This window comes from Danio aesculapii, chromosome 12 (genome assembly GCF_903798145.1).
Source record: "Danio aesculapii chromosome 12, fDanAes4.1, whole genome shotgun sequence".
Taxonomy (NCBI): Eukaryota; Metazoa; Chordata; class Actinopteri; order Cypriniformes; family Danionidae; genus Danio; species Danio aesculapii.
Genome location: NC_079446.1, coordinates 11,253,586 through 11,279,719, shown reverse-complemented (window position 1 = coordinate 11,279,719; position 26,134 = coordinate 11,253,586). Strand labels below are relative to the sequence as shown.

Here is a 26,134-nt window from a genome sequence, read left to right as displayed (position 1 = left end):
ATAGAGACGGAACTGTGGTTGACAGGAAGGTGGTAGTGCTTCCTATGCTGGTATTAAGGAGCTCTCTTTCTTTGTTAAAGAGCTCCAGCAAGGCACGGCCAAATTGAATTGATTTTCCAGCGCTGTTGCGCTACATGAACCATGTTGGTGGGAAAAGTGCTCAGGGAAAACTAATTCGTAAGGTAGCGTGGCCGAGCGGTCTAAGGCGCTGGATTAAGGCTCCAGTCTCTTCGGGGGCGTGGGTTTGAATCCCACCGCTGCCAGGCAGTCCTTTTAGGATGCTTGAGAATGACCTCTCTGCCTGAGCAAAAAGACTTGCAAAGTGATACTGCATGCTCCCAGTCACATCCAAACGTAGCCTCCTTGGCCAAAGTTGAAGGGCTTCACAAGGAAGCTCGGCGTGTTCTCTGCTGTTCTGTTTTTGTAAAATTGGTTAGAAAATGGCCCACAGCATAGAGCTTAATGGGGTAGCATGGCCGAGGGGTCTAAGGCGCTGGATTTAGGCTCCAGTCTCTTCGGGGGCGTGGGTTCAAATCCCACCGCTGCCAGATGTGGTTTTAAATAGTGCCAAACTGCTTGAGTGTGTGTGCGTTCTCTGTGGAAGCTGGATATGTGAGAATACACTTAAGTTGGCAGCTAGTCAGTATGATGTCTTCTTTGAGACTAATGGTAGACTTGTTGCTGTCACAGCAACACATCCCCAAGCTCAAATCTGCTCAGTAGCAAGTGTCTTTCCCACAATTAGGTTGCAGCATCTTAGCAAAGTCTGTACTGGAAGTCTCTCTCAGCCATTGCTCCTTTTAGCAAGAGCACCCTGTTGAAACAGAAACAGCAATGATTCACGATTAGAGTAGTAATACTTAATAACTGCATTGGAATATAATAACAACAACAATGTGGGGTCTGCTGTGATGGAACAAGCAACTTTCACTCTTTTGTGGGATAACAGTTCCCTGGTAATACGGTGTTTAAATGCATCGCAGCTGGCTGCCATTTGGAGTAGACATCAAATACCTTGAGGTGTGTGTCACAGCAACACATCCCCAAGCTCAAATCTGCTCAGTAGCAAGTGTCTTTCCCACAATTAGGTTGCGGCATCTTAGCAAAGTCTGTACTGGAAATCTCTCTCAGCCATTGCTCCTTTTAGCAAGAGCACCCTGTTGAAACAGAAACAGCAATGATTCACGATTAGAGTAGTAATACTTAATAACTGCATTGGAATATAATAACAACAACAATGTGGGGTCTGCTGTGATGGAATAAGCAACTTTCACTCTTTTGTGGGATAACAGTTCCCTGGTAATACGGTGTTTAAATGCATCGCAGCTGGCTGCCATTTGGAGTAGACATCAAATACCTTGAGGTGTGCTCAAATAGAGACGGAACTGTGGTTGACAGGAAGGTGGGAGTGCTTCCTATGCTGGTATTAAGGAGCTCTCTTTCTTTGTTAAAGAGCTCCAGCAAGGCACGGCCAAATTGAATTGATTTTCCAGCGCTGTTGCGCTACATGAACCATGTTGGTGGGAAAAGTGCTCAGGGAAAACTAATTGGTAAAGTAGCGTGGCCGAGCGGTCTAAGACTCTGGATTAAGGCTCCAGTCTCTTCGGGGGCGTGGGTTCAAATCCCACTGCTGCCAGATGTGGTTTTAAATAGTGCCAAACTGCTTGAGTGTGTGTGCGTTCTCTGTGGAAGCTGGAAATGTGAGAATACACTTAAGTTGGCAGCTAGTCAGTATGATGTCTTCTTTGAGACTAATGGCAGACTTGTTGCTGTCACAGCAACACATCCCCAAGCTCAAATCTGCTCAGTAGCAAGTGTCTTTCCCACAATTAGGTTGCAGCATCTTAGCAAAGTCTGTACTGGAAGTCTTTCTCAGCCATTGCTCCTTTTAGCAAGAGCACCCTGTTGAAACAGAAACAGCAATGATTCACGATTAGAGTATTAATACTTAATAACTGCATTGGAATAAAATAACAACAACAATGTGGGGTCTGCTGTGATGGAATAAGCAACTTTCACTCTTTTGTGGGATAACAGTTCCCTGGTAATACGGTGTTTAAATGCATCGCAGCTGGCTGCCATTTGGAGTAGACATCAAATACCTTGAGGTGTGTGTCACAGCAACACATCCCCAAGCTCAAATCTGCTCAGTAGCAAGTGTCTTTCCCACAATTAGGTTGCGGCATCTTAGCAAAGTCTGTACTGGAAGTCTCTCTCAGCCATTGCTCCTTTTAGCAAGAGCACCCTGTTGAAACAGAAACAGCAATGATTCACGATTAGAGTAGTAATACTTAATAACTGCACTGGAATATAATAACAACAACAATGTGGGGTCTGCTGTGATGGAACAAGCAACTTTCACTCTTTTGTGGGATAACAGTTCCCTGGTAATACGGTGTTTAAATGCATCGCAGCTGGCTGCCATTTGGAGTAGACATCAAATACCTTGAGGTGTGCTCGAATAGAGACGGAACTGTGGTTGACAGGAAGGTGGGAGTGCTTCCTAAGCTGGTATTAAGGAGCTCTCTTTCTTTGTTGAAGAGCTCCAGCAAGGCACGGCCAAATTGAATTGATTTCCCAGCGCTGTTGCGCTACATGAACCGTGTTGGTGGGAAAAGTGCTCAGGGAAAACTTATTGGTAAGGTAGCGTGGCCGAGCGGTCTAAGGCGCTGGATTAAGGCTCCAGTCTCTTCGGGGCGTGGGTTCGAATCCCACCGCTGCCAGGCAGTCCTTTTAGGATGCTTGAGAATGACCTCTCTGCCTGAGCAAAAAGACTTGCAGAGTGATACTGCATGCTCCCGGTCACATCCAAACGTAGCCTCCTTGGCCAAAGTTGAAGGGCTTCACAAGGAAGCTCGGCGTGTTCTCTGCTGTTCTGTTTTTGTAAAATTGGTTAGAAAATGGCCCACAGCATAGAGCTTAATGGGGTAGCGTGGCCGAGGGGTCTAAGGCGCTGGATTTAGGCTCCAGTCTCTTCGGGGGCGTGGGTTCAAATCCCACCGCTGCCAGATGTGGTTTTAAATAGTGCAAAACTGCTTGAGTGTGTGTGCGTTCTCTGTGGAAGCTGGAAATGTGAGAATACACTTAAGTTGGCAGCTAGTCAGTATGATGTCTTCTTTGAGACTAATGGCAGACTTGTTGCTGTCCCAGCAACACATCCCCAAGCTCAAATCTGCTCAGTAGCAAGTGTCTTTCCCACAATTAGGTTGCAGCATCTTAGCAAAGTCTGTACTGGAAGTCTCTCTCAGCCATTGCTCCTTTTAGCAAGAGCACCCTGTTGAAACAGAAACAGCAATGATTCACGATTAGAGTAGTAATACTTAATAACTGCATTGGAATATAATAACAACAACAATGTAGGGTCTGCTGTGATGGAATAAGCAACTTTCACTCTTTTGTGGGATAACAGTTCCCTGGTAATACGGTGTTTAAATGCATCGCAGCTCGCTGCCATTTGGAGTAGACATCAAATACCTTGAGGTGTGCTCAAATAGAGACGGAACTGTGGTTGACAGGAAGGTGGGAGTGCTTCCTATGCTGGTATTAAGGAGCTCTCTTTCTTTGTTAAAGAGCTCCAGCAAGGCACGGCCAAATTGAATTGATTTTTCAGCGCTGTTGCGCTACATGAACCATGTTGGTGGGAAAAGTGCTCAGGGAAAACTAATTGGTAAAGTAGCGTGGCCGAGCGGTCTAAGACTCTGGATTAAGGCTCCAGTCTCTTCGGGGGAGTGGGTTCAAATCCCACCGCTGCCAGATGTGGTTTTAAATAGTGCCAAACTGCTTGAGTGTGTGTGCGTTCTCTGTGGAAGCTGGAAATGTGAGAATACACTTAAGTTGGCAGCTAGTCAGTATGATGTCTTCTTTGAGACTAATGGCAGACTTGTTGCTGTCACAGCAACACATCCCCAAGCTCAAATCTGCTCAGTAGCAAGTGTCTTTCCCACAATTAGGTTGCAGCATCTTAGCAAAGTCTGTACTGGAAGTCTCTCTCAGCCATTGCTCCTTTTAGCAAGAGCACCCTGTTGAAACAGAAACAGCAATGATTCACGATTAGAGTAGTAATACTTAATAACTGCATTGGAATATAATAACAACAACAATGTGGGGTCTGCTGTGATGGAATAAGCAACTTTCACTCTTTTGTGGGATAACAGTTCCCTGGTAATACGGTGTTTAAATGCATCGCAGCTGGCTGCCATTTGGAGTAGACATCAAATACCTTGAGGTGTGTGTCACAGCAACACATCCCCAAGCTCAAATCTGCTCAGTAGCAAGTGTCTTTCCCACAATTAGGTTGCGGCATCTTAGCAAAGTCTGTACTGGAAGTCTCTCTCAGCCATTGCTCCTTTTAGCAAGAGCACCCTGTTGAAACAGAAACAGCAATGATTCACGATTAGAGTAGTAATACTTAATAACTGCACTGGAATATAATAACAACAACAATGTGGGGTCTGCTGTGATGGAACAAGCAACTTTCACTCTTTTGTGGGATAACAGTTCCCTGGTAATACAGTGTTTAAATGCATCGCAGCTGGCTGCCATTTGGAGTAGACATCAAATACCTTGAGGTGTGCTCGAATAGAGACGGAACTGTGGTTGACAGGAAGGTGGGAGTGCTTCCTAAGCTGGTATTAAGGAGCTCTCTTTCTTTATTGAAGAGCTCCAGCAAGGCACGGCCAAATTGAATTGATTTCCCAGCGCTGTTGCGCTACATGAACCATGTTGGTGGGAAAAGTGCTCAGGAAAACTTTGAAAAACTCACTGGAAATGTGAGAATACAATTAAGTTGGCAGCTAGTCAGTATGATGTCTTCTTTGAGACTAATGGCAGACTTGTTGCTGTCACAGCAACACATCCCCAAGCTCAAATCTGCTCAGTAGCAAGTGTCTTTCCCACAATTAGGTTGCAGCATCTTAGCAAAGTCTGTACTGGAAGTCTCTCTCAGCCATTGCTCCTTTTAGCAAGAGCACCCTGTTGAAACAGAAACAGCAATGATTCACCATTAGAGTAGTAATACTTAATAACTGCATTGGAATATAATAACAACAACAATGTGGGGTCTGCTGTGATGGAATAAGCAACTTTCACTCTTTTGTGGGATAACAGTTCCCTGGTAATACGGTGTTTAAATGCATCGCAGCTGGCTGCCATTTGGAGTAGACATCAAATACCTTGAGGTGTGTGTCACAGCAACACATCCCCAAGCTCAAATCTGCTCAGTAGCAAGTGTCTTTCCCACAATTAGGTTGCGGCATCTTAGCAAAGTCTGTACTGGAAGTCTCTCTCAGCCATTGCTCCTTTTAGCAAGAGCACCCTGTTGAAACAGAAACAGCAATGATTCACGATTAGAGTAGTAATACTTAATAACTGCACTGGAATATAATAACAACAACAATGTGGGGTCTGCTGTGATGGAACAAGCAACTTTCACTCTTTTGTGGGATAACAGTTCCCTGGTAATACGGTGTTTAAATGCATCGCAGCTGGCTGCCATTTGGAGTAGACATCAAATACCTTGAGGTGTGCTCAAATAGAGACGGAACTGTGGTTGACAGGAAGGTGGGAGTGCTTCCTAATGCTGGTATTAAGGAGCTCTCTTTCTTTGTTAAAGAGCTCCAGCAAGGCACGGCCAAATTGAATTGATTTTCCAGCGCTGTTGCGCTACATGAACCATGTTGGTGGGAAAAGTGCTCAGGGAAAACTAATTGGTAAGGTAGCGTGGCCGAGGGGTCTAAGGCGCTGGATTTAGGCTCCAGTCTCTTCTGGGGCGTGGGTTCGAATCCCACCGCTGCCAGACGTGGTTTTAAACAGTGCGAAACTGCTTGAGTGTGTGCGCGTTCTCTGTGGAAGCTGGAAATGTGAGAATACACTTAAGTCGGCAGCTAATCAGTATGATGTCTTCTTTGAGACTAATGGCAGACTTGTTGCTGTCACAGCAACACATCCCCAAGCTCAAATCTGCTCAGTAGCAAGTGTCTTTCCCACAATTAGGTTGCAGCATCTTAGCAAAGTCTGTACTGGAAGTCTCTCTCAGCCATTGCTCCTTTTACCAAGAGCACCCTGTTGAAACAGAAACAGCAATGATTCACGATTAGAGTATTAATACTTAATAACTGCATTGGAATAAAATAACAACAACAATGTGGGGTCTGCTGTGATGGAATAAGCAACTTTCACTCTTTTGTGGGATAACAGTTCCCTGGTAATACGGTGTTTAAATGCATCGCAGCTGGCTGCCATTTGGAGTAGACATCAAATACCTTGAGGTGTGTGTCACAGCAACACATCCCCAAGCTCAAATCTGCTCAGTAGCAAGTGTCTTTCCCACAATTAGGTTGCGGCATCCTAGCAAAGTCTGTACTGGAAGTCTCTCTCAGCCATTGCTCCTTTTAGCAAGAGCACCCTGTTGAAACAGAAACAGCAATGATTCACGATTAGAGTAGTAATACTTAATAACTGCACTGGAATATAATAACAACAACAATGTGGGGTCTGCTGTGATGGAACAAGCAACTTTCACTCTTTTGTGGGAAAACAGTTCCCTGGTAATACGTTGTTTAAATGCATCGCAGCTGGCTGCCATTTGGAGTAGACATCAAATACCTTGAGGTGTGCTCAAATAGAGACGGAACTGTGGTTGACAGGAAGGTGGGAGTGCTTCCTAAGCTGGTATTAAGGAGCTCTCTTTCTTTGTTGAAGAGCTCCAGCAAGGCACGGCCAACTTGAATTGATTTCCAGGCGCTGTTGCGCTACATGAACCAGTGTTGGTGGGAAAAGTGCTCAGGGAAAACTATTGGTAAGGTAGCGTGGCCGAGCGGTCTAAGGCGCTGGATTAAGGCTCCAGTCTCTTCGGGGGCGTGGGTTCGAATCCCACCGCTGCCAGGCAGTCCTTTTAGGATGCTTGAGAATGACCTCTCTGCCTGAGCAAAAAGACTTGCAAAGTGATACTGCATGCTCCCGGTCACATCCAAACGTAGCCTCCTTGGCCAAAGTTGAAGGGCTTCACAAGGAAGCTCGACGTGTTCTCTGCTGTTCTGTTTTTGTAAAATTGGTTAGAAAATGGCCCACAGCATAAAGCTTAATGGGGTAGCGTGGCCGAGGGGTCTAAGGCGCTGGATTTAGGCTCCAGTCTCTTCGGGGGCGTGGGTTCAAATCCCACCGCTGCCAGATGTGGTTTTAAATAGTGCCAAACTGCTTGAGTGTGTGTGCGTTCTCTGTGGAAGCTGGAAATGTGAGAATACACTTAAGTTGGCAGCTAGTCAGTATGATGTCTTCTTTGAGACTAATGGCAGACTTGTTGCTGTCACAGCAACACATCCCCAAGCTCAAATCTGCTCAGTAGCAAGTGTCTTTCCCACAATTAGGTTGCAGCATCTTAGCAAAGTCTGTACTGGAAGTCTCTCTCAGCCATTGCTCCTTTTAGCAAGAGCACCCTGTTGAAACAGAAACAGCAATGATTCACGATTAGAGTAGTAATACTTAATAACTGCATTGGAATATAATAACAACAACAATGTGGGGTCTGCTGTGATGGAACAAGCAACTTTCACTCTTTTGTGGGATAACAGTTCCCTGGTAATACGGTGTTTAAATGCATCGCAGCTGGCTGTGTGGTAGTGTGGCCGAGCGGTCTAAGGCGCTGGATTAAGGCTCCAGTCTCTTCGGGGGCGTGGGTTCGAATCCCACCGCTGCCAGGCAGTTCTTTTAGGATGCTTGAGAATGACCTCTCTGCTTGAGCAAAAAGACTTGCAAAGTGATACTGCATGCTCCCGGTCACATCCAAACGTAGCCTCCTTGGCCAAAGTTGAAGGGCTTCACAAGGAAGCTCGGCGTGCTCTCTGCTGTACTGTTTTTGTAAAATTGGGCAGAAAATGGCCCACAGCATATACCTTAATGGGGTAGCGTGGCCGAGGGGTCTAAGGCGCTGGATTTAGGCTCCAGTCTCTTCGGGGGCGTTGGTTCGAATCCCACCGCTGCCAGACGTGTTTTTAAACAGTGAGAAACTGCTTGAGTGTGTGCGCGTTCTCTGTGGAAGCTGGAAATGTGAGAATACACTTAAGTTGGCAGCTAGTCAGTATGATGTCTTCTTTGAGACTAATGGCAGACTTGTTGCTGTCACAGCAACACATCCTCAAGCTCAAATCTGCTCAGTAGCAAGTGTCTTTCCCACAATTAGGTTGCAGCATCTTAGCAAAGTCTGTACTGGAAGTCTCTCTCAGCCATTGCTCCTTTTAGCAAGAGCACCCTGTTGAAACAGAAACAGCAATGATTCACGATTAGAGTAGTAATACTTAATAACTGCATTGGAATATAATAACAACAACAATGTGGGGTCTGCTGTGATGGAACAAGCAACTTTCACTCTTTTGTGGGATAACAGTTCCCTGGTAATACGGTGTTTAAATGCATCGCAGCTGGCTGCCATTTGGAGTAGACATCAAATACCTTGAGGTGTGCTCAAATAGAGACGGAACTGTGGTTGACAGGAAGGTGGGAGTGCTTCCTAAGCTGGTATTAAGGAGCTCTCTTTCTTTGTTGAAGAGCTCCAGCGAGGCACGGCCAAATTGAATTGATTTCCCAGCGCTGTTGCGCTACATGAACCATGTTGGTGGGAAAAGTGCTCAGGGAAAACTTATTGGTAAGGTAGCGTGGCTGAGCGGTCAAAGGCGCTGGATTAAGGCTCCAGTCTCTTCGGGGGCGTGGGTTCGAATCCCGCCGCTGCCAGGCAGTCCTTTTAGGATGCTTGAGAATGACCTCTCTGCCTTAGCAAAAAGACTTGCAAAGTGATACTGCATGCTCCCGGTCACATCCAAACGTAGCCTCCTTGGCCAAAGTTGAAGGGCTTCACAAGGAAGCTCGGCGTGCTCTCTGCTGTACTGTTTTTGTAAAATTGGGCAGAAAATGGCCCACAGCATAGACCTTAATGGGGTAGCGTGGCCAAGGGGTCTAAGGCGCTGGATTTAGGCTCCAGTCTCTTCGGGGGCGTGGGTTCGAATCCCACCGCTGCCAGACGTGGTTTTAAACAGTGAGAAACTGCTTGAGTGTGTGCGCGTTCTCTGTGGAAGCTGGAAATGTGAGAATACACTTAAGTTGGCAGCTAGTCAGTATGATGTCTTCTTTGAGACTAATGGCAGACTTGTTGCTGTCACAGCAACACATCCCCAAGCTCAAATCTGCTCAGTAGCAAGTGTCTTTCCCACAATTAGGTTGCAGCATCTTAGCAAAGTCTGTACTGGAAGTCTCTCTCAGCCATTGCTCCTTTTAGCAAGAGCACCCTGTTGAAACAGAAACAGCAATGATTCACGATTAGAGTAGTAATACTTAATAACTGCATTGGAATATAATAACAACAACAATGTGGGGTCTGCTGTGATGGAACAAGCAACTTTCACTCTTTTGTGGGATAACAGTTCCCTGGTAATACGGTGTTTAAATGCATCGCAGCTGGCTGCCATTTGGAGTAGACATCAAATACCTTGAGGTGTGTGTCACAGCAACACATCCCCAAGCTCAAATCTGCTCAGTAGCAAGTGTCTTTCCCACAATTAGGTTGCGGCATCTTAGCAAAGTCTGTACTGGAAATCTCTCTCAGCCATTGCTCCTTTTAACAAGAGCACCCTGTTGAAACAGAAACAGCAATGATTCACGATTAGAGTAGTAATACTTAATAACTGCATTGGAATATAATAACAACAACAATGTGGGGTCTGCTGTGATGGAATAAGCAACTTTCACTCTTTTGTGGGATAACAGTTCCCTGGTTATACGGTGTTTAAATGCATCGCAGCTGGCTGCCATTTGGAGTAGACATCAAATACCTTGAGGTGTGCTCAAATAGAGACGGAACTGTGGTTGACAGGAAGGTGGGACTGCTTCCTATGCTGGTATTAAGGAGCTCTCTTTCTTTGTTAAAGAGCTCCAGCAAGGCACGGCCAAATTGAATTGATTTTCCAGCGCTGTTGCCCTACATGAACCATGTTGGTGGGAAAAGTGCTCAGGAAAAACATATTGGTAAGGTAGCGTGGCCGAGCGGTCTAAGGTGCTGGATTAAGGCTCCAGTCTCTTTGGGGACGTGGGTTCGAATCCCACCGCTGCCAGGCAGTCCTTTTAGGATGCTTGAGAATGACCTCTCTGCCTGAGCAAAAAGACTTGCAAAGTGATACTGCATGCTCCCGGTCACATCCAAACGTAGCCTCCTTGGCCAAAGTTGAAGGGCTTCACAAGGAAGCTCGGCGTGTTCTGTGCTTTTCTGTTTTTGTAAAATTGGTTAGAAAATGGCCCACAGCATAAAGCTTAATGGGGTAGCGTGGCCGAGGGGTCTAAGGCGCTGGATTTAGGCTCCAGTCTCTTCGGGGGCGTGGGTTTAAATCCCACCGCTGCCAGATGTAGTTTTAGATGTAGTTTTAAATAGTGCCAAACTGCTTAAGTGTGTGCGTTCTCTGTGGAAGCTGGAAATGTGAGAATACACTTAAGTTGGCAGCTAGTCAGTATGATGTCTTCTTTGAGACTAATGGCAGACTTGTTGCTGTCACAGCAACACATCCCCAAGCTCAAATCTGCTCAGTAGCAAGTGTCTTTCCCACAATTAGGTTGCGGCATCTTAGCAAAGTCTGTACTGGAAGTCTCTCTCAGCCATTGCTCCTTTTAGCAAGAGCACCCTGTTGAAACAGAAACAGCAATGATTCACGATTAGAGTAGTAATACTTAATAACTGCATTGGAATATAATAACAACAACAATGTGGGGTCTGCTGTGATGGAATAAGCAACTTTCACTCTTTTGTGGGATAACAGTTCCCTGGTAATACGGTGTTTAAATGCATCGCAGCTGGCTGCCATTTGGAGTAGACATCAAATACCTTGAGGTGTGTGTCACAGCAACACATCCCCAAGCTCAAATCTGCTCAGTAGCAAGTGTCTTTCCCACAATTAGGTTGCGGCATCTTAGCAAAGTCTGTACTGGAAGTCTTTCTCAGCCATTGCTCCTTTTAGCAAGAGCACCCTGTTGAAACAGAAACAGCAATGATTCACGATTAGAGTAGTAATACTTAATAACTGCACTGGAATATAATAACAACAACAATGTGGGGTCTGCTGTGATGGAACAAGCAACTTTCACTCTTTTGTGGGATAACAGTTCCCTGGTAATACGGTGTTTAAATGCATCGCAGCTGGCTGCCATTTGGAGTAGACATCAAATACCTTGAGGTGTGCTCGAATAGAGACGGAACTGTGGTTGACAGGAAGGTGGGAGTGCTTCCTAAGCTGGTATTAAGGAGCTCTCTTTCTTTGTTGAAGAGCTCCAGCAAGGCACGGCCAAATTGAATTGATTTCCCAGCGCTGTTGCGCTACATGAACCATGTTGGTGGGAAAAGTGCTCAGGAAAAACTTATTGGTAAGGTAGCGTGGCCGAGCGGTCTAAGGCGCTGGATTAAGGCTCCAGTCTCTTCGGGGGCGTGGGTTCGAATCCCACCGCTGCCAGGCAGTCCTTTTAGGATGCTTGAGAATGACCTCTCTGCCTGAGCAAAAATACTTGCAAAGTGATACTGCATGCTCCCGGTCACATCCAAACGTAGCCTCCTTGGCCAAAGTTGAAGGGCTTCACAAGGAAGCTCGGCGTGTTCTGAGCTGTTCTGTTTTTGTAAAATTGGTTAGAAAATGGCCCACAGCATAGAGCTTAATGGGGTAGCGTGGCCAAGGGGTCTAAGGCGCTGGATTTAGGCTCCAGTCTCTTCGGGGGCGTGGGTTCGAATCTCACCGCTGCCAGACGTGGTTTTAAACAGTGAGAAACTGCTTGAGTGTGTGCGCGTTCTCTGTGGAAGCTGGAAATGTGAGAATACACTTAAGTTGGCAGCTAATCAGTATGATGTCTTCTTTGAGACTAATGGCAGACTTGTTGCTGTCACAGCAACACATCCCCAAGCTCAAATCTGCTCAGTAGCAAGTGTCTTTCCCACTATTAGGTTGCAGCATCTTAGCAAAGTCTGTACTGGAAGTCTCTCTCAGCCATTGCTCCTTTTAGCAAGAGCACCCTGTTGAAACAGAAACAGCAATGATTCACGATTAGAGTAGTAATACTTAATAACTGCATTGGAATATAATAACAACAACAATGTGGGGTCTGCTGTGATGGAATAAGCAACTTTCACTCTTTTGTGGGATAACAGTTCCCTGGTAATACGGTGTTTAAATGCATCGCAGCTGGCTGCCATTTGGAGTAGACATCAAATACCTTGAGGTGTGCTCAAATAGAGATGGAACTGTGGTTGACAGGAAGGTGGGAGTGCTTCCTATGCTGGTATTAAGGAGCTCTCTTTCTTTGTTAAAGAGCTCCAGCAAGGCACGGCCAAATTGAATTGATTTTTCAGCGCTGTTGCGCTACATGAACCATGTTGGTGGGAAAAGTGCTCAGGGAAAACTAATTGGTAAAGTAGCGTGGCCGAGCGGTCTAAGACTCTGGATTAAGGCTCCAGTGTCTTCGGGGGCGTGGGTTCAAATCCCACCGCTGCCAGATGTGGTTTTAAATAGTGCCAAACTGCTTGAGTGTGTGTGCGTTCTCTGTGGAAGCTGGAAATGTGAGAATACACTTAAGTTGGCAGCTAGTCAGTATGATGTCTTCTTTGAGACTAATGGCAGACTTGTTGCTGTCACAGCAACACATCCCCAAGCTCAAATCTGCTCAGTAGCAAGTGTCTTTCCCACTATTAGGTTGCAGCATCTTAGCAAAGTCTGTACTGGAAGTCTCTCTCAGCCATTGCTCCTTTTAGCAAGAGCACCCTGTTGAAACAGAAACAGCAATGATTCACGATTAGAGTAGTAATACTTAATAACTGCATTGGAATATAATAACAACAACAATGTGGGGTCTGCTGTGATGGAATAAGCAACTTTCACTCTTTTGTGGGATAACAGTTCCCTGGTAATACGGTGTTTAAATGCATCGCAGCTGGCTGCCATTTGGAGTAGACATCAAATACCTTGAGGTGTGTGTCACAGCAACACATCCCCAAGCTCAAATCTGCTCAGTAGCAAGTGTCTTTCCCACAATTAGGTTGCGGCATCTTAGCAAAGTCTGTACTGGAAGTCTCTCTCAGCCATTGCTCCTTTTAGCAAGAGCACCCTGTTGAAACAGAAACAGCAATGATTCACGATTAGAGTAGTAATACTTAATAACTGCACTGGAATATAATAACAACAACAATGTGGGGTCTGCTGTGATGGAACAAGCAACTTTCACTCTTTTGTGGGATAACAGTTCCCTGGTAATACAGTGTTTAAATGCATCGCAGCTGGCTGCCATTTGGAGTAGACATCAAATACCTTGAGGTGTGCTCGAATAGAGACGGAACTGTGGTTGACAGGAAGGTGGGAGTGCTTCCTAAGCTGGTATTAAGGAGCTCTCTTTCTTTATTGAAGAGCTCCAGCAAGGCACGGCCAAATTGAATTGATTTCCCAGCGCTGTTGCGCTACATGAACCATGTTGGTGGGAAAAGTGCTCAGGAAAAACTTTGAAAAACTCACTGGAAATGTGAGAATACAATTAAGTTGGCAGCTAGTCAGTATGATGTCTTCTTTGAGACTAATGGCAGACTTGTTGCTGTCACAGCAACACATCCCCAAGCTCAAATCTGCTCAGTAGCAAGTGTCTTTCCCACAATTAGGTTGCAGCATCTTTGCAAAGTCTGTACTGGAAGTCTCTCTCAGCCATTGCTCCTTTTAGCAAGAGCACCCTGTTGAAACAGAAACAGCAATGATTCACGATTAGAGTAGTAATACTTAATAACTGCATTGGAATATAATAACAACAACAATGTGGGGTCTGCTGTGATGGAACAAGCAACTTTCACTCTTTTGTGGGATAACAGTTCCCTGGTAATACTGTGTTTAAATGCATCGCAGCTGGCTGCCATTTGGAGTAGACATCAAATACCTTGAGGTGTGTGTCACAGCAACACATCCCCAAGCTCAAATCTGCTCAGTAGCAAGTGTCTTTCCCACAATTAGGTTGCGGCATCTTAGCAAAGTCTGTACTGGAAATCTCTCTCAGCCATTGCTCCTTTTAGCAAGAGCACCCTGTTGAAACAGAAACAGCAATGATTCACGATTAGAGTAGTAATACTTAATAACTGCATTGGAATATAATAACAACAACAATGTGGGGTCTGCTGTGATGGAATAAGCAACTTTCACTCTTTTGTGGGATAACAGTTCCCTGGTAATACGGTGTTTAAATGCATCGCAGCTGGCTGCCATTTGGAGTAGACATCAAATACCTTGAGGTGTGCTCAAATAGAGACGGAACTGTGGTTGACAGGAAGGTGGGAGTGCTTCCTATGCTGGTATTAAGGAGCTCTCTTTCTTTGTTAAAGAGCTCCAGCAAGGCACGGCCAAATTGAATTGATTTTCCAGCGCTGTTGCGCTACATGAACCATGTTGGTGGGAAAAGTGCTCAGGGAAAACTAATTGGTAAGGTAGCATGGCCGAGGGGTCTAAGGCGCTGGATTTAGGCTCCCGTCTCTTCGGGGGCGTGGGTTCGAATCCCACCGCTGCCAGCCGTGGTTTTAAACAGTGAGAAACTGCTTGAGTGTGAGCGCGTTCTCTGTGGAAGCTGGAAATGTGAGAATACACTTAAGTTGGCAGCTAATCAGTATGATGTCTTCTTTGAGACTAATGGCAGACTTGTTGCTGTCACAGCAACACATCCCCAAGCTCAAATCTGCTCAGTAGCAAGTGTCTTTCCCACAATTAGGTTGCAGCATCTTAGCAAAGTCTGTACTGGAAGTCTCTCTCAGCCATTGCTCCTTTTAGCAAGAGCACCCTGTTGAAACAGAAACAGCAATGATTCACGATTAGAGTAGTAATACTTAATAACTGCATTGGAATATAATAACAACAACAATGTGGGGTCTGCTGTGATGGAACAAGCAACTTTCACTCTTTTGTGGGATAACAGTTCCCTGGTAATACGGTGTTTAAATGCATCGCAGCTGGCTGCCATTTGGAGTAGACATCAAATACCTTGAGGTGTGCTCAAATAGAGACGGAACTGTGGTTGACAGGAAGGTGGGAGTGCTTCCTATGCTGGTATTAAGGAGCTCTCTTTCTTTGTTAAAGAGCTCCAGCAAGGCACGGCCAAATTGAATTGATTTTCCAGCGCTGTTGCGCTACATGAACCATGTTGGTGGGAAAAGTGCTCAGGGAAAACTAATTGGTAAGGTAGCGTGGCCGAGCGGTCTAAGGTGCTGGATTAAGGCTCCAGTCTCTTTGGGGGCGTGGGTCCAAATCCCACCGCTGCCTGATGTGGTTTTAAATAGTGCCAAACTGCTTGAGTGTGTGTGCGTTCTCTGTGGAAGCTGGAAATGTGAGAATACACTTAAGTTGGCAGCTAGTCAGTATGATGTCTTCTTTGAGACTAATGGTAGACTTGTTGCTGTCACAGCAACACATCCCCAAGCTCAAATCTGCTCAGTAGCAAGTGTCTTTCCCACAATTAGGTTGCGGCATCTTAGCAAAGTCTGTACTGGAAGTCTCTCTCAGCCATTGCTCCTTTTAGCAAGAGCACCCTGTTGAAACAGAAACAGCAATGATTCACGATTAGAGTAGTAATACTTAACTGCACTGGAATATAATAACAACAGCAATGTGGGGTCTACTGTGATGGAACAAGCAACTTTCACTCTTTTGTGGGATAACAGTTCCCTGGTAATACGGTGTTTAAATGCATCGCAGCTGGCTGCCATTTGGAGTAGACATCAAATACCTTGAGGTGTGCTCGAATAGAGACGGAACTGTGGTTGACAGGAAGGTGGGAGTGCTTCCTAAGCTGGTATTAAGGAGCTCTCTTTCTTTATTGAAGAGCTCCAGCAAGGCACGGCCAAATTGAATTGATTTCCCAGCGCTGTTGCGCTACATGAACCATGTTGGTGGGAAAAGTGCTCAGGGAAAACTAATTGGCTAGGTAGCGTGGCCGAGCGGTCTAAGGCGCTGGATTAAGGCTTCAGTCTCTTCGGGGGCGTGGGTTCTAATCCCACCGCTGCCAGGCAGTCCTTTTAGGATGCTTGAGAATGACCTCTCTGCCTGAGCAAAAAGACTTGCAAAGTGATACTGCATGCTCCCGGTCACATCCAAACGTAGCCTCCTTGGCCAAAGTTGAAGGGCTTCACAAGGAAGCTCGGCGTGTTCTGTGCTGTTCTGTTTTTGTAAAATTGGTTAGAAAATGGCCCACAGCATAGAGCTTAATGGGGTAGCGTGGCCGAGGGGTCTAAGGCGCTGGATTTAGGCTCCAGTCTCTTCGGGGGCGTGGGTTCAAATCCCACCGCTGCCAGATGTGGTTTTAAATAGTGCCAAACTGCTTGAGTGCGTGTGCGTTCTCTGTGGAAGCTGGAAATGTGAGAATACACTTAAGTTGGCAGCTAGTCAGTATGATGTCTTCTTTGAGACTAATGGTAGACTTGTTGCTGTCACAGCAACACATCCCCAAGCTCAAATCTGCTCAGTAGCAAGTGTCTTTCCCACAATTAGGTTGCAGCATCTTAGCAAAGTCTGTACTGGAAGTCTCTCTCAGCCATTGCTCCTTTTAGCAAGAGCACCCTGTTGAAACAGAAACAGCAATGATTCACGATTAGAGTAGTAATACTTAATAACTGCACTGGAATATAATAACAACAACAATGTGGGGTCTGCTGTGATGGAACAAGCAACTTTCACTCTTTTGTGGGATAACAGTTCCCTGGTAATACGGTGTTTAAATGCATCGCAGCTGGCTGCCATTTGGAGTAGACATCAAATACCTTGAGGTGTGCTCAAATAGAGACGGAACTGTGGTTGACAGGAAGGTGGGAGTGCTTCCTAAGCTGGTATTAAGGAGCTCTCTTTCTTTGTTGAAGAGCTCCAGCAAGGCACGGCCAAATTGAATTGATTTCCCAGCGCTGTTGCGCTACATGAACCATGTTGGTGGGAAAAGTGCTCAGGGAAACTTATTGGTAAGGTAGCGTGGCCGAGCGGTCTAAGGCGCTGGATTAAGGCTCCAGTCTCTTCGGGGGCGTGGGTTCGAATCCCGCCGCTGCCAGGCAGTCCTTTTAGGATGCTTGAGAATGACCTCTCTGCCTTAGCAAAAAGACTTGCAAAGTGATACTGCATGCTCCCGGTCACATCCAAACGTAGCCTCCTTGGCCAAAGTTGAAGGGCTTCACAAGGAATCTCGGCGTGTTCTCTGCTGTTCTGTTTTTGTAAAATTGGTTAGAAAATGGCCCACAGCATAGAGATTAATGGGGTAGCGTGGCCGAGGGGTCTAAGGCGCTGGCTTTAGGCTCCAGTCTCTTCGGGGGCGTGGGTTCAAATCCCACCGCTGCCAGATGTGGTTTTAAATAGTGCCAAACTGCTTGAGTGTGTGTGCGTTCTCTGTGGAAGCTGGAAATGTGAGAATACACTTAAGTTGGCAGCTAGTCAGTATGATGTCTTCTTTGAGACTAATGGCAGACTTGTTGCTGTCACAGCAACACATCCCCAAGCTCAAATCTGCTCAGTAGCAAGTGTCTTTCCCACAATTAGGTTGCAGCACCTTAGCAAAGTCTGTACTGGAAGTCTCTCTCAGCCATTGCTCCTTTTAGCAAGAGCACCCTGTTGAAACAGAAACAGCAATGATTCACGATTAGAGTAGTAATACTTAATAACTGCATTGGAATATAATAACAACAACAATGTGGGGTCTGCTGTGATGGAACAAGCAACTTTCACTCTTTTGTGGGATAACAGTTCCCTGGTAATACGGTGTTTAAATGCATCGCAGCTGGCTGCCATTTGGCGTAGACATCAAATACCTTGAGGTGTGTGTCACAGCAACACATCCCCAAGCTCAAATCTGCTCAGTAGCAAGTGTCTTTCCCACAATTAGGTTGCGGCATCTTAGCAAAGTCTGTACTGGAAATCTCTCTCAGCCATTGCTCCTTTTAGCAAGAGCACCCTGTTGAAACAGAAACAGCAATGATTCACGATTAGAGTAGTAATACTTAACTGCACTGGAATATAATAACAACAGCAATGTGGGGTCTACTGTGATGGAACAAGCAACTTTCACTCTTTTGTGGGATAACAGTTCCCTGGTAATACGGTGTTTAAATGCATCGCAGCTGGCTGCCATTTGGAGTAGACATCAAATACCTTGAGGTGTGCTCGAATAGAGACGGAACTGTGGTTGACAGGAAGGTGGGAGTGCTTCCTAAGCTGGTATTAAGGAGCTCTCTTTCTTTATTGAAGAGCTCCAGCAAGGCACGGCCAAATTGAATTGATTTCCCAGCGCTGTTGCGCTACATGAACCATGTTGGTGGGAAAAGTGCTCAGGGAAAACTAATTGGCTAGGTAGCGTGGCCGAGCGGTCTAAGGCGCTGGATTAAGGCTTCAGTCTTTTCGGGGGCGTGGGTTCTAATCCCACCGCTGCCAGGCAGTCCTTTTAGGATGCTTGAGAATGACCTCTCTGCCTGAGCAAAAAGACTTGCAAAGTGATACTGCATGCTCCCGGTCACATCCAAACGTAGCCTCCTTGGCCAAAGTTGAAGGGCTTCACAAGGAAGCTCGGCGTGTTCTGTGCTGTTCTGTTTTTGTAAAATTGGTTAGAAAATGGCCCACAGCATAGAGCTTAATGGGGTAGCGTGGCCGAGGGGTCTAAGGCGCTGGATTTAGGCTCCAGTCTCTTCGGGGGCGTGGGTTCAAATCCCACCGCTGCCAGATGTGGTTTTAAATAGTGCCAAACTGCTTGAGTGCGTGTGCGTTCTCTGTGGAAGCTGGAAATGTGAGAATACACTTAAGTTGGCAGCTAGTCAGTATGATGTCTTCTTTGAGACTAATGGCAGACTTGTTGCGGTCACAGCAACACATCCCCAAGCTCAAATCTGCTCAGTAGCAAGTGTCTTTCCCACAATTAGGTTGCAGCATCTTAGCAAAGTCTGTACTGGAAGTCTCTCTCAGCCATTGCTCCTTTTAGCAAGAGCACCCTGTTGAAACAGAAACAGCAATGATTCACGATTAGAGTAGTAATACTTAATAACTGCACTGGAATATAATAACAACAACAATGTGGGGTCTGCTGTGATGGAACAAGCAACTTTCACTCTTTTGTGGGATAACAGTTCCCTGGTAATACGGTGTTTAAATGCATCGCAGCTGGCTGCCATTTGGAGTAGACATCAAATACCTTGAGGTGTGCTCAAATAGAGACGGAACTGTGGTTGACAGGAAGGTGGGAGTGCTTCCTAAGCTGGTATTAAGGAGCTCTCTTTCTTTGTTGAAGAGCTCCAGCAAGGCACGGCCAAATTGAATTGATTTCCCAGCGCTGTTGCGCTACATGAACCATGTTGGTGGGAAAAGTGCTCAGGGAAACTTATTGGTAAGGTAGCGTGGCCGAGCGGTCTAAGGCGCTGGATTAAGGCTCCAGTCTCTTCGGGGGCGTGGGTTCGAATCCCGCCGCTGCCAGGCAGTCCTTTTAGGATGCTTGAGAATGACCTCTCTGCCTTAGCAAAAAGACTTGCAAAGTGATACTGCATGCTCCCGGTCACATCCAAACGTAGCCTCCTTGGCCAAAGTTGAAGGGCTTCACAAGGAAGCTCGGCGTGTTCTCTGCTGTTCTGTTTTTGTAAAATTGGTTAGAAAATGGCCCACAGCATAGAGATTAATGGGGTAGCGTGGCCGAGGGGTCTAAGGCGCTGGCTTTAGGCTCCAGTCTCTTCGGGGGCGTGGGTTCAAATCCCACCGCTGCCAGATGTGGTTTTAAATAGTGCCAAACTGCTTGAGTGTGTGTGCGTTCTCTGTGGAAGCTGGAAATGTGAGAATACACTTAAGTTGGCAGCTAGTCAGTATGATGTCTTCTTTGAGACTAATGGCAGACTTGTTGCTGTCACAGCAACACATCCCCAAGCTCAAATCTGCTCAGTAGCAAGTGTCTTTCCCACAATTAGGTTGCAGCACCTTAGCAAAGTCTGTACTGGAAGTCTCTCTCAGCCATTGCTCCTTTTAGCAAGAGCACCCTGTTGAAACAGAAACAGCAATGATTCACGATTAGAGTAGTAATACTTAATAACTGCATTGGAATATAATAACAACAACAATGTGGGGTCTGCTGTGATGGAACAAGCAACTTTCACTCTTTTGTGGGATAACAGTTCCCTGGTAATACGGTGTTTAAATGCATCGCAGCTGGCTGCCATTTGGCGTAGACATCAAATACCTTGAGGTGTGTGTCACAGCAACACATCCCCAAGCTCAAATCTGCTCAGTAGCAAGTGTCTTTCCCACAATTAGGTTGCAGCATCTTAGCAAAGTCTGTACTGGAAATCTCTCTCAGCCATTGCTCCTTTTAGCAAGAGCACCCTGTTGAAACAGAAACAGCAATGATTCACGATTAGAGTAGTAATACTTAATAACTGCATTGGAATATAATAACAACAACAATGTGGGGTCTGCTGTGATGGAATAAGCAACTTTCACTCTTTTGTGGGATAACAGTTCCCTGGTAATACGGTGTTTAAATGCATCGCAGCTGGCTGCCATTTGGAGTAGACATCAAATACCTTGAGGTGTGCTCAAATAGAGACGGAACTGTGGTTGACAGGAAGGTGGGAGTGCTTCCTATGCTGGTATTAAGGAGCTCTCTTTCTTTGTTAAAGAGCTCCAGCAAGGCACGGCCAAATTGAATTGATTTTCCAGCGCTGTTGCGCTACATGAACCATGTTGGTGGGAAAAGTGCTCAGGGAAAACTAATTGGTAAGGTAGCATGGCCGAGGGGTCTAAGGCGCTGGATTTAGGCTCCCGTCTCTTCGGGGGCGTGGGTTCGAATCCCACCGCTGCCAGCCGTGGTTTTAAACAGTGAGAAACTGCTTGAGTGTGAGTGCGTTCTCTGTGGAAGCTGGAAATGTGAGAATACACTTAAGTTGGCAGCTAATCAGTATGATGTCTTCTTTGAGACTAATGGCAGACTTGTTGCTGTCACAGCAACACATCCCCAAGCTCAAATCTGCTCAGTAGCAAGTGTCTTTCCCACAATTAGGTTGCAGCATCTTAGCAAAGTCTGTACTGGAAGTCTCTCTCAGCCATTGCTCCTTTTAGCAAGAGCACCCTGTTGAAACAGAAACAGCAATGATTCACGATTAGAGTAGTAATACTTAATAACTGCATTGGAATATAATAACAACAACAATGTGGGGTCTGCTGTGATGGAATAAGCAACTTTCACTCTTTTGTGGGATAACAGTTCCCTGGTAATACGGTGTTTAAATGCATCGCAGCTGGCTGCCATTTGGAGTAGACATCAAATACCTTGAGGTGTGTGTCACAGCAACACATCCCCAAGCTCAAATCTGCTCAGTAGCAAGTGTCTTTCCCACAATTAGGTTGCGGCATCTTAGCAAAGTCTGTACTGGAAGTCTCTCTCAGCCATTGCTCCTTTTAGCAAGAGCACCCTGTTGAAACAGAAACAGCAATGATTCACGATTAGAGTAGTAATACTTAATAACTGCACTGGAATATAATAACAACAACAATGTGGGGTCTGCTGTGATGGAACAAGCAACTTTCACTCTTTTGTGGGATAACAGTTCCCTGGTAATACGGTGTTTAAATGCATCGCAGCTGGCTGCCATTTGGAGTAGACATCAAATACCTTGAGGTGTGCTCAAATAGAGACGGAACTGGGGTTGACAGGAAGGTGGGAGTGCTTCCTAAGCTGGTAATAAGGAGCTCTCTTTCTTTGTTGAAGAGCTCCAGCAAGGCACGGCCAAATTGAGTTGATTTCCCAGCGCTGTTGCGCTACATGAACCATGTTGGAGGGAAAAGTGCTCAGGGAAAACTTATTGGTAAGGTAGCGTGGCCGAGCGGTTTAAGGCGCTGGACTAAGGCTCCAGTCTCTTCGGGGGCGTGGGTTCGAATCCCACCGCTGCCCGATGTGGTTTTAAATAGTGCCAAACTGCTTGAGTGTGTGTGCGTTCTCTGTGGAAGCTGGAAATGTGAGAATACACTTAAGTTTGCAGCTAGTCAGTATGATGTCTTCTTTGAGACTAATGGCAGACTTGTTGCTGTCACAGCAACACATCCCCAAGCTCAAATCTGCTCAGTAGCAAGTGTCTTTCCCACAATTAGGTTGCAGCATCTTAGCAAAGTCTGTACTGGAAGTCTCTCTCAGCCATTGCTCCTTTTAGCAAGAGCACCCTGTTGAAACAGAAACAGCAATGATTCATGATTAGAGTAGTAATACTTAATAACTGCATTGGAATATAATAACAACAACAATGTGGGGTCTGCTGTGATGGAACAAGCAACTTTCACTCTTTTGTGGGATAACAGTTCCCTGGTAATACGGTGTTTAAATGCATCGCAGCTGGCTGCCATTTGGAGTAGACATCAAATACCTTGAGGTGTGCTCAAATAGAGACGGAACTGTGGTTGACAGGAAGGTGGGAGTGCTTCCTATGCTGGTATTAAGGAGCTCTCTTTCTTTGTTAAAGAGCTCCAGCAAGGCACGGCCAAATTGAATTGATTTTCCAGCGCTGTTGCGCTACATGAACCATGTTGGTGGGAAAAGTGCTCAGGGAAAACTAATTGGTAAGGTAGCGTGGCCGAGCGGTCTAAGGCGCTGGATTAAGGCTCCAGTCTCTTCGGGGGCGTGGGTTCGAATCCCACCGCTGCCAGGCAGTCCTTTTAGGATGCTTGAGAATGACCTCTCTGCCTGAGCAAAAAGACTTGCAAAGTGATACTGCATGCTCCCGGTCACATCCAAACGTAGCCTCCTTGGCCAAAGTTGAAGGGCTTCACAAGGAAGCTCGGCGTGTTCTGTGCTGTTCTGTTTTTGTAAAATTGGTTAGAAAATGGCCCACAGCATAGAGCTTAATGGGGTAGCGTGGCCGAGGGGTCTAAGGCGCTGGCTTTAGGCTCCTGTCTCTTCGGGGGCGTGGGTTCAAATCCCACCGCTGCCAGATGTGGTTTTAAATAGTGCCAAACTGCTTGAGTGTGTGCGCGTTCTCTGTGGAAGCTGGAAATGTGAGAATACACTTAAGTTGGCAGCTAGTCAGTATGATGTCTTCTTTGAGACTAATGGCAGACTTGTTGCTGTCACAGCAACACATCTCCAAGCTCAAATCTGCTCAGTAGCAAGTGTCTTTCCCACAATTAGGTTGCAGCATCTTAGCAAAGTCTGTACTGGAAGTCTCTCTCAGCCATTGCTCCTTTTAGCAAGAGCACCCTGTTGAAACAGAAACAGCAATGATTCACGATTAGAGTAGTAATACTTAATAACTGCATTGGAATATAATAACAACAACAATGTGGGGTCTGCTGTGATGGAACAAGCAACTTTCACTCTTTTGTGGGATAACAGTTCCCTGGTAATACGGTGTTTAAATGCATCGCAGCTGGCTGCCATTTGGAGTAGACATCAAATACCTTGAGGTGTGTGTCACAGCAACACATCCCCAAGCTCAAATCTGCTCAGTAGCAAGTGTCTTTCCCACAATTAGGTTGCGGCATCTTAGCAAAGTCTGTACTGGAAATCTCTCTCAGCCATTGCTCCTTTTAGCAAGAGCACCCTGTTGAAACAGAAACAGCAATGATTCACGATAAGAGTAGTAATACTTAATAACTGCATTGGAATATAATAACAACAACAATGTGGGGTCTGCTGTGATGGAATAAGCAACTTTCACTCTTTTGTGGGATAACAGTTCCCTGGTAATACGGTGTTTAAATGCATCGCAGCTGGCTGCCATTTGGAGTAGACATCAAATACCTTGAGGTGTGTGTCACAGCAACACATCCCCAAGCTCAAATCTGCTCAGTAGCAAGTGTCTTTCCCACAATTAGGTTGCGGCATCTTAGCAAAGTCTGTACTGGAAGTCTCTCTCAGCCATTGCTCCTTTTAGCAAGAGCACCCTGTTGAAACAGAAACAGCAATGATTCACGATTAGAGTAGTAATACTTAATAACTGCACTGGAATATAATAACAACAACAATGTGGGGTCTGCTGTGATGGAACAAGCAACTTTCACTCTTTTGTGGGATAACAGTTCCCTGGTAATACGGTGTTTAAATGCATCGCAGCTGGCTGCCATTTGGAGTAGACATCAAATACCTTGAGGTGTGCTCAAATAGAGACGGAACTGTGGTTGACAGGAAGGTGGGAGTGCTTCCTAAGCTGGTATTAAGGAGCTCTCTTTCTTTGTTGAAGAGCTCCAGCAAGGCACGGCCAAATTGAATTGATTTCCCAGCGCTGTTGCGCTACATGAACCATGTTGGTGGGAAAAGTGCTCAGGGAAAACTCATTGATTAGGTAGCGTGGCCGAGCGGTCTAAGGCGCTAGATTAAGGCTCCAGTCTCTTCGGGGGCGTGGGTTCAAATCCCACCGCTGCCAGGCAGTCCTTTTAGGATGCTTGAGAATGACCTCTCTGCTTGAGCAAAAAGACTTGCAAAGTGATACTACATGCTCCCGGTCACATCCAAACTTAGCCTCCTTGGCCAAAGTTGAAGGGCTGGATTTAGGCTCCAGTCTCTTCGGGGGTGTGGGTTCGAATCCCACCGCTGCCAGACATGGTTTTAAACAGTGAGAAACTGCTTGAGTGTGTGCGCGTTCTCTGTGGAAGCTGGAAATGTGAGAATACACTTAAGTTGGCAGCTAATCAGTATGATGTCTTCTTTGAGACTAATGGCAGACTTGTTGTTGTCACAGCAACTCATCCCACAATTAGGTTGCAGCATCTTAGCAAAGTCTCTCTCAGCCATTGCTCCTTTTAGCAAGAGCACCCTGTTGAAACATAAACAGCAATGATTCACGATTAGAGTAGTAATACTTAATAACTGGATTGGAATATAATGCTGTTCTGCTTTTGTAACATTGGGCAGAAAAGGGCCCACAGCAAAGAACTTAATGGAGTAGCGTGGCCGAGGGGTCTGAGGCGCTGTTTTTAGGCTCCAGTCTCTTCGGGGGCGTGGGTTCAAATACCACCGCTGCCAGATGTCGTCTTAAACAGTGCCAAACTGCTTGAGTGTGTGCGCGGTCCCTTTGGAAGCTGGAAATGTGGGAATACACTTAAGTTGGCAGGTAATCAGTATGATGTCTTCTTTGAGACTAATGGCAGACTTGTTGCTGGTATGGCAACACATCCCCAAGCTCAAATCTGCTCAGTAGCAAGTGTCTTTCCCACAATTAGGTTGCAGCATCTTAGCAAAGTCTGTACTGGAAGTCTTTCTCAGCCATTGCTTCTTTTAGCAAGAGCACCCTGTTGAAACCAGAACAGCAATGATTCATGGTTAGAGTAATAATACTTAATAACTGGATTGGAATATAATAACAACAACAATGTGGATCTGCTGTGATTGAATAAGCAACTTTCACTCTTTTGTGGGATAACAGTTACCTGGTAATACGGTGTTTAAATGCATCGCAGCTGGCTGCCATTTGGAGTAGACATCAAATGCCTTGAGGTGTGCTCAAATAGAGACGGAACTGTGGTTACATCCAAACGTAGCCTTAAGAAAGAATCGTCACCGCTGGTGATTTCAGTGGAGGAACCCGATCTCAATGTGGAGGAGGATGGTGACAGAGCAGCCTCCGGATCACCAATAGTGTGATCCTCACTGATGTCACAGAAGCCCTTATCTTCTTCTCACTCATCCACATTGGGATCCTTGATGAGCTCAGCAATCTTCTCACCATCTGGGTTCATGTTCTGCAGTGCCTGACCAGTCAGGTGGGACAGATACTGCACTCCAACGAGCTCAGTTGAATAAATAAATAAAATATAAAAAAACAAAATTTAAGAACCATGTTTGATTGGTAATTCGGTGTTGCAGTAGCAAGTAGTTTTTGAAGCTCAAAGTCCAGGATGAAAGAAAGCATACATTTTTTTTTGAACATGTTTTTATTTGTTTTGTTTTTTTTCTTTTAGACATACACAATGAAATGAAATGCCTGACACAAAACGTAACTGCATATATTAAAATATACATATGGCCTGAGCCATAAGCTATTATGTTACGAATATTACAATATGGTAGGACAAGTGAGAAGTTTGATGAAAACAAAGTACACCTGAATGAATGTCTATACGGACATTATGTCATTCCGAGTTTCAAAATGTCACATAAAGCAAGGTTTATA

General features: G+C 45.7%; 32 non-coding genes across 32 annotated transcripts; all 32 read left to right on the top strand.

Moving 5' to 3' along the window:
• Window positions 1–181: 181 nt before the first annotated feature.
• trnal-aag (transfer RNA leucine (anticodon AAG)) lies at window positions 182–263 on the top strand. The gene has a single exon. It is a non-coding gene; the product is annotated as a tRNA-Leu (tRNA).
• A 203-nt stretch (window positions 264–466) lies between these two features.
• On the top strand, window positions 467–548 carry trnal-uag (transfer RNA leucine (anticodon UAG)). Its single transcript has one exon. It is a non-coding gene; the product is annotated as a tRNA-Leu (tRNA).
• Window positions 549–1,554: 1,006 nt separating this feature from the next.
• Window positions 1,555–1,636, top strand: trnal-aag (transfer RNA leucine (anticodon AAG)). The gene has a single exon. It is a non-coding gene; the product is annotated as a tRNA-Leu (tRNA).
• A 1,006-nt stretch (window positions 1,637–2,642) lies between these two features.
• trnal-aag (transfer RNA leucine (anticodon AAG)) lies at window positions 2,643–2,723 on the top strand. Its single transcript has one exon. It is a non-coding gene; the product is annotated as a tRNA-Leu (tRNA).
• Window positions 2,724–2,926: 203 nt separating this feature from the next.
• trnal-uag (transfer RNA leucine (anticodon UAG)) lies at window positions 2,927–3,008 on the top strand. Its single transcript has one exon. It is a non-coding gene; the product is annotated as a tRNA-Leu (tRNA).
• A 2,704-nt stretch (window positions 3,009–5,712) lies between these two features.
• trnal-uag (transfer RNA leucine (anticodon UAG)) lies at window positions 5,713–5,794 on the top strand. Its single transcript has one exon. It is a non-coding gene; the product is annotated as a tRNA-Leu (tRNA).
• A 1,006-nt stretch (window positions 5,795–6,800) lies between these two features.
• trnal-aag (transfer RNA leucine (anticodon AAG)) lies at window positions 6,801–6,882 on the top strand. Its single transcript has one exon. It is a non-coding gene; the product is annotated as a tRNA-Leu (tRNA).
• Window positions 6,883–7,085: 203 nt separating this feature from the next.
• trnal-uag (transfer RNA leucine (anticodon UAG)) lies at window positions 7,086–7,167 on the top strand. Its single transcript has one exon. It is a non-coding gene; the product is annotated as a tRNA-Leu (tRNA).
• Window positions 7,168–7,612: 445 nt separating this feature from the next.
• trnal-aag (transfer RNA leucine (anticodon AAG)) lies at window positions 7,613–7,694 on the top strand. The gene has a single exon. It is a non-coding gene; the product is annotated as a tRNA-Leu (tRNA).
• Window positions 7,695–7,897: 203 nt separating this feature from the next.
• On the top strand, window positions 7,898–7,979 carry trnal-uag (transfer RNA leucine (anticodon UAG)). The gene has a single exon. It is a non-coding gene; the product is annotated as a tRNA-Leu (tRNA).
• Window positions 7,980–8,642: 663 nt separating this feature from the next.
• Window positions 8,643–8,724, top strand: trnal-aag (transfer RNA leucine (anticodon AAG)). Its single transcript has one exon. It is a non-coding gene; the product is annotated as a tRNA-Leu (tRNA).
• A 203-nt stretch (window positions 8,725–8,927) lies between these two features.
• On the top strand, window positions 8,928–9,009 carry trnal-uag (transfer RNA leucine (anticodon UAG)). The gene has a single exon. It is a non-coding gene; the product is annotated as a tRNA-Leu (tRNA).
• A 1,006-nt stretch (window positions 9,010–10,015) lies between these two features.
• On the top strand, window positions 10,016–10,097 carry trnal-aag (transfer RNA leucine (anticodon AAG)). The gene has a single exon. It is a non-coding gene; the product is annotated as a tRNA-Leu (tRNA).
• A 203-nt stretch (window positions 10,098–10,300) lies between these two features.
• On the top strand, window positions 10,301–10,382 carry trnal-uag (transfer RNA leucine (anticodon UAG)). Its single transcript has one exon. It is a non-coding gene; the product is annotated as a tRNA-Leu (tRNA).
• A 1,016-nt stretch (window positions 10,383–11,398) lies between these two features.
• On the top strand, window positions 11,399–11,480 carry trnal-aag (transfer RNA leucine (anticodon AAG)). Its single transcript has one exon. It is a non-coding gene; the product is annotated as a tRNA-Leu (tRNA).
• A 203-nt stretch (window positions 11,481–11,683) lies between these two features.
• On the top strand, window positions 11,684–11,765 carry trnal-uag (transfer RNA leucine (anticodon UAG)). Its single transcript has one exon. It is a non-coding gene; the product is annotated as a tRNA-Leu (tRNA).
• A 663-nt stretch (window positions 11,766–12,428) lies between these two features.
• trnal-aag (transfer RNA leucine (anticodon AAG)) lies at window positions 12,429–12,510 on the top strand. Its single transcript has one exon. It is a non-coding gene; the product is annotated as a tRNA-Leu (tRNA).
• A 1,959-nt stretch (window positions 12,511–14,469) lies between these two features.
• trnal-uag (transfer RNA leucine (anticodon UAG)) lies at window positions 14,470–14,551 on the top strand. Its single transcript has one exon. It is a non-coding gene; the product is annotated as a tRNA-Leu (tRNA).
• Window positions 14,552–15,214: 663 nt separating this feature from the next.
• On the top strand, window positions 15,215–15,296 carry trnal-aag (transfer RNA leucine (anticodon AAG)). Its single transcript has one exon. It is a non-coding gene; the product is annotated as a tRNA-Leu (tRNA).
• A 660-nt stretch (window positions 15,297–15,956) lies between these two features.
• Window positions 15,957–16,038, top strand: trnal-aag (transfer RNA leucine (anticodon AAG)). Its single transcript has one exon. It is a non-coding gene; the product is annotated as a tRNA-Leu (tRNA).
• Window positions 16,039–16,241: 203 nt separating this feature from the next.
• Window positions 16,242–16,323, top strand: trnal-uag (transfer RNA leucine (anticodon UAG)). The gene has a single exon. It is a non-coding gene; the product is annotated as a tRNA-Leu (tRNA).
• A 662-nt stretch (window positions 16,324–16,985) lies between these two features.
• Window positions 16,986–17,067, top strand: trnal-aag (transfer RNA leucine (anticodon AAG)). The gene has a single exon. It is a non-coding gene; the product is annotated as a tRNA-Leu (tRNA).
• A 203-nt stretch (window positions 17,068–17,270) lies between these two features.
• On the top strand, window positions 17,271–17,352 carry trnal-uag (transfer RNA leucine (anticodon UAG)). The gene has a single exon. It is a non-coding gene; the product is annotated as a tRNA-Leu (tRNA).
• Window positions 17,353–18,355: 1,003 nt separating this feature from the next.
• trnal-aag (transfer RNA leucine (anticodon AAG)) lies at window positions 18,356–18,437 on the top strand. Its single transcript has one exon. It is a non-coding gene; the product is annotated as a tRNA-Leu (tRNA).
• Window positions 18,438–18,640: 203 nt separating this feature from the next.
• Window positions 18,641–18,722, top strand: trnal-uag (transfer RNA leucine (anticodon UAG)). The gene has a single exon. It is a non-coding gene; the product is annotated as a tRNA-Leu (tRNA).
• Window positions 18,723–19,384: 662 nt separating this feature from the next.
• trnal-aag (transfer RNA leucine (anticodon AAG)) lies at window positions 19,385–19,466 on the top strand. Its single transcript has one exon. It is a non-coding gene; the product is annotated as a tRNA-Leu (tRNA).
• Window positions 19,467–19,669: 203 nt separating this feature from the next.
• trnal-uag (transfer RNA leucine (anticodon UAG)) lies at window positions 19,670–19,751 on the top strand. Its single transcript has one exon. It is a non-coding gene; the product is annotated as a tRNA-Leu (tRNA).
• Window positions 19,752–20,757: 1,006 nt separating this feature from the next.
• trnal-uag (transfer RNA leucine (anticodon UAG)) lies at window positions 20,758–20,839 on the top strand. Its single transcript has one exon. It is a non-coding gene; the product is annotated as a tRNA-Leu (tRNA).
• Window positions 20,840–21,845: 1,006 nt separating this feature from the next.
• Window positions 21,846–21,927, top strand: trnal-aag (transfer RNA leucine (anticodon AAG)). Its single transcript has one exon. It is a non-coding gene; the product is annotated as a tRNA-Leu (tRNA).
• A 663-nt stretch (window positions 21,928–22,590) lies between these two features.
• On the top strand, window positions 22,591–22,672 carry trnal-aag (transfer RNA leucine (anticodon AAG)). Its single transcript has one exon. It is a non-coding gene; the product is annotated as a tRNA-Leu (tRNA).
• A 203-nt stretch (window positions 22,673–22,875) lies between these two features.
• trnal-uag (transfer RNA leucine (anticodon UAG)) lies at window positions 22,876–22,957 on the top strand. The gene has a single exon. It is a non-coding gene; the product is annotated as a tRNA-Leu (tRNA).
• A 1,349-nt stretch (window positions 22,958–24,306) lies between these two features.
• On the top strand, window positions 24,307–24,388 carry trnal-aag (transfer RNA leucine (anticodon AAG)). Its single transcript has one exon. It is a non-coding gene; the product is annotated as a tRNA-Leu (tRNA).
• The last annotated feature ends 1,746 nt before the right edge of the window (window positions 24,389–26,134 follow it).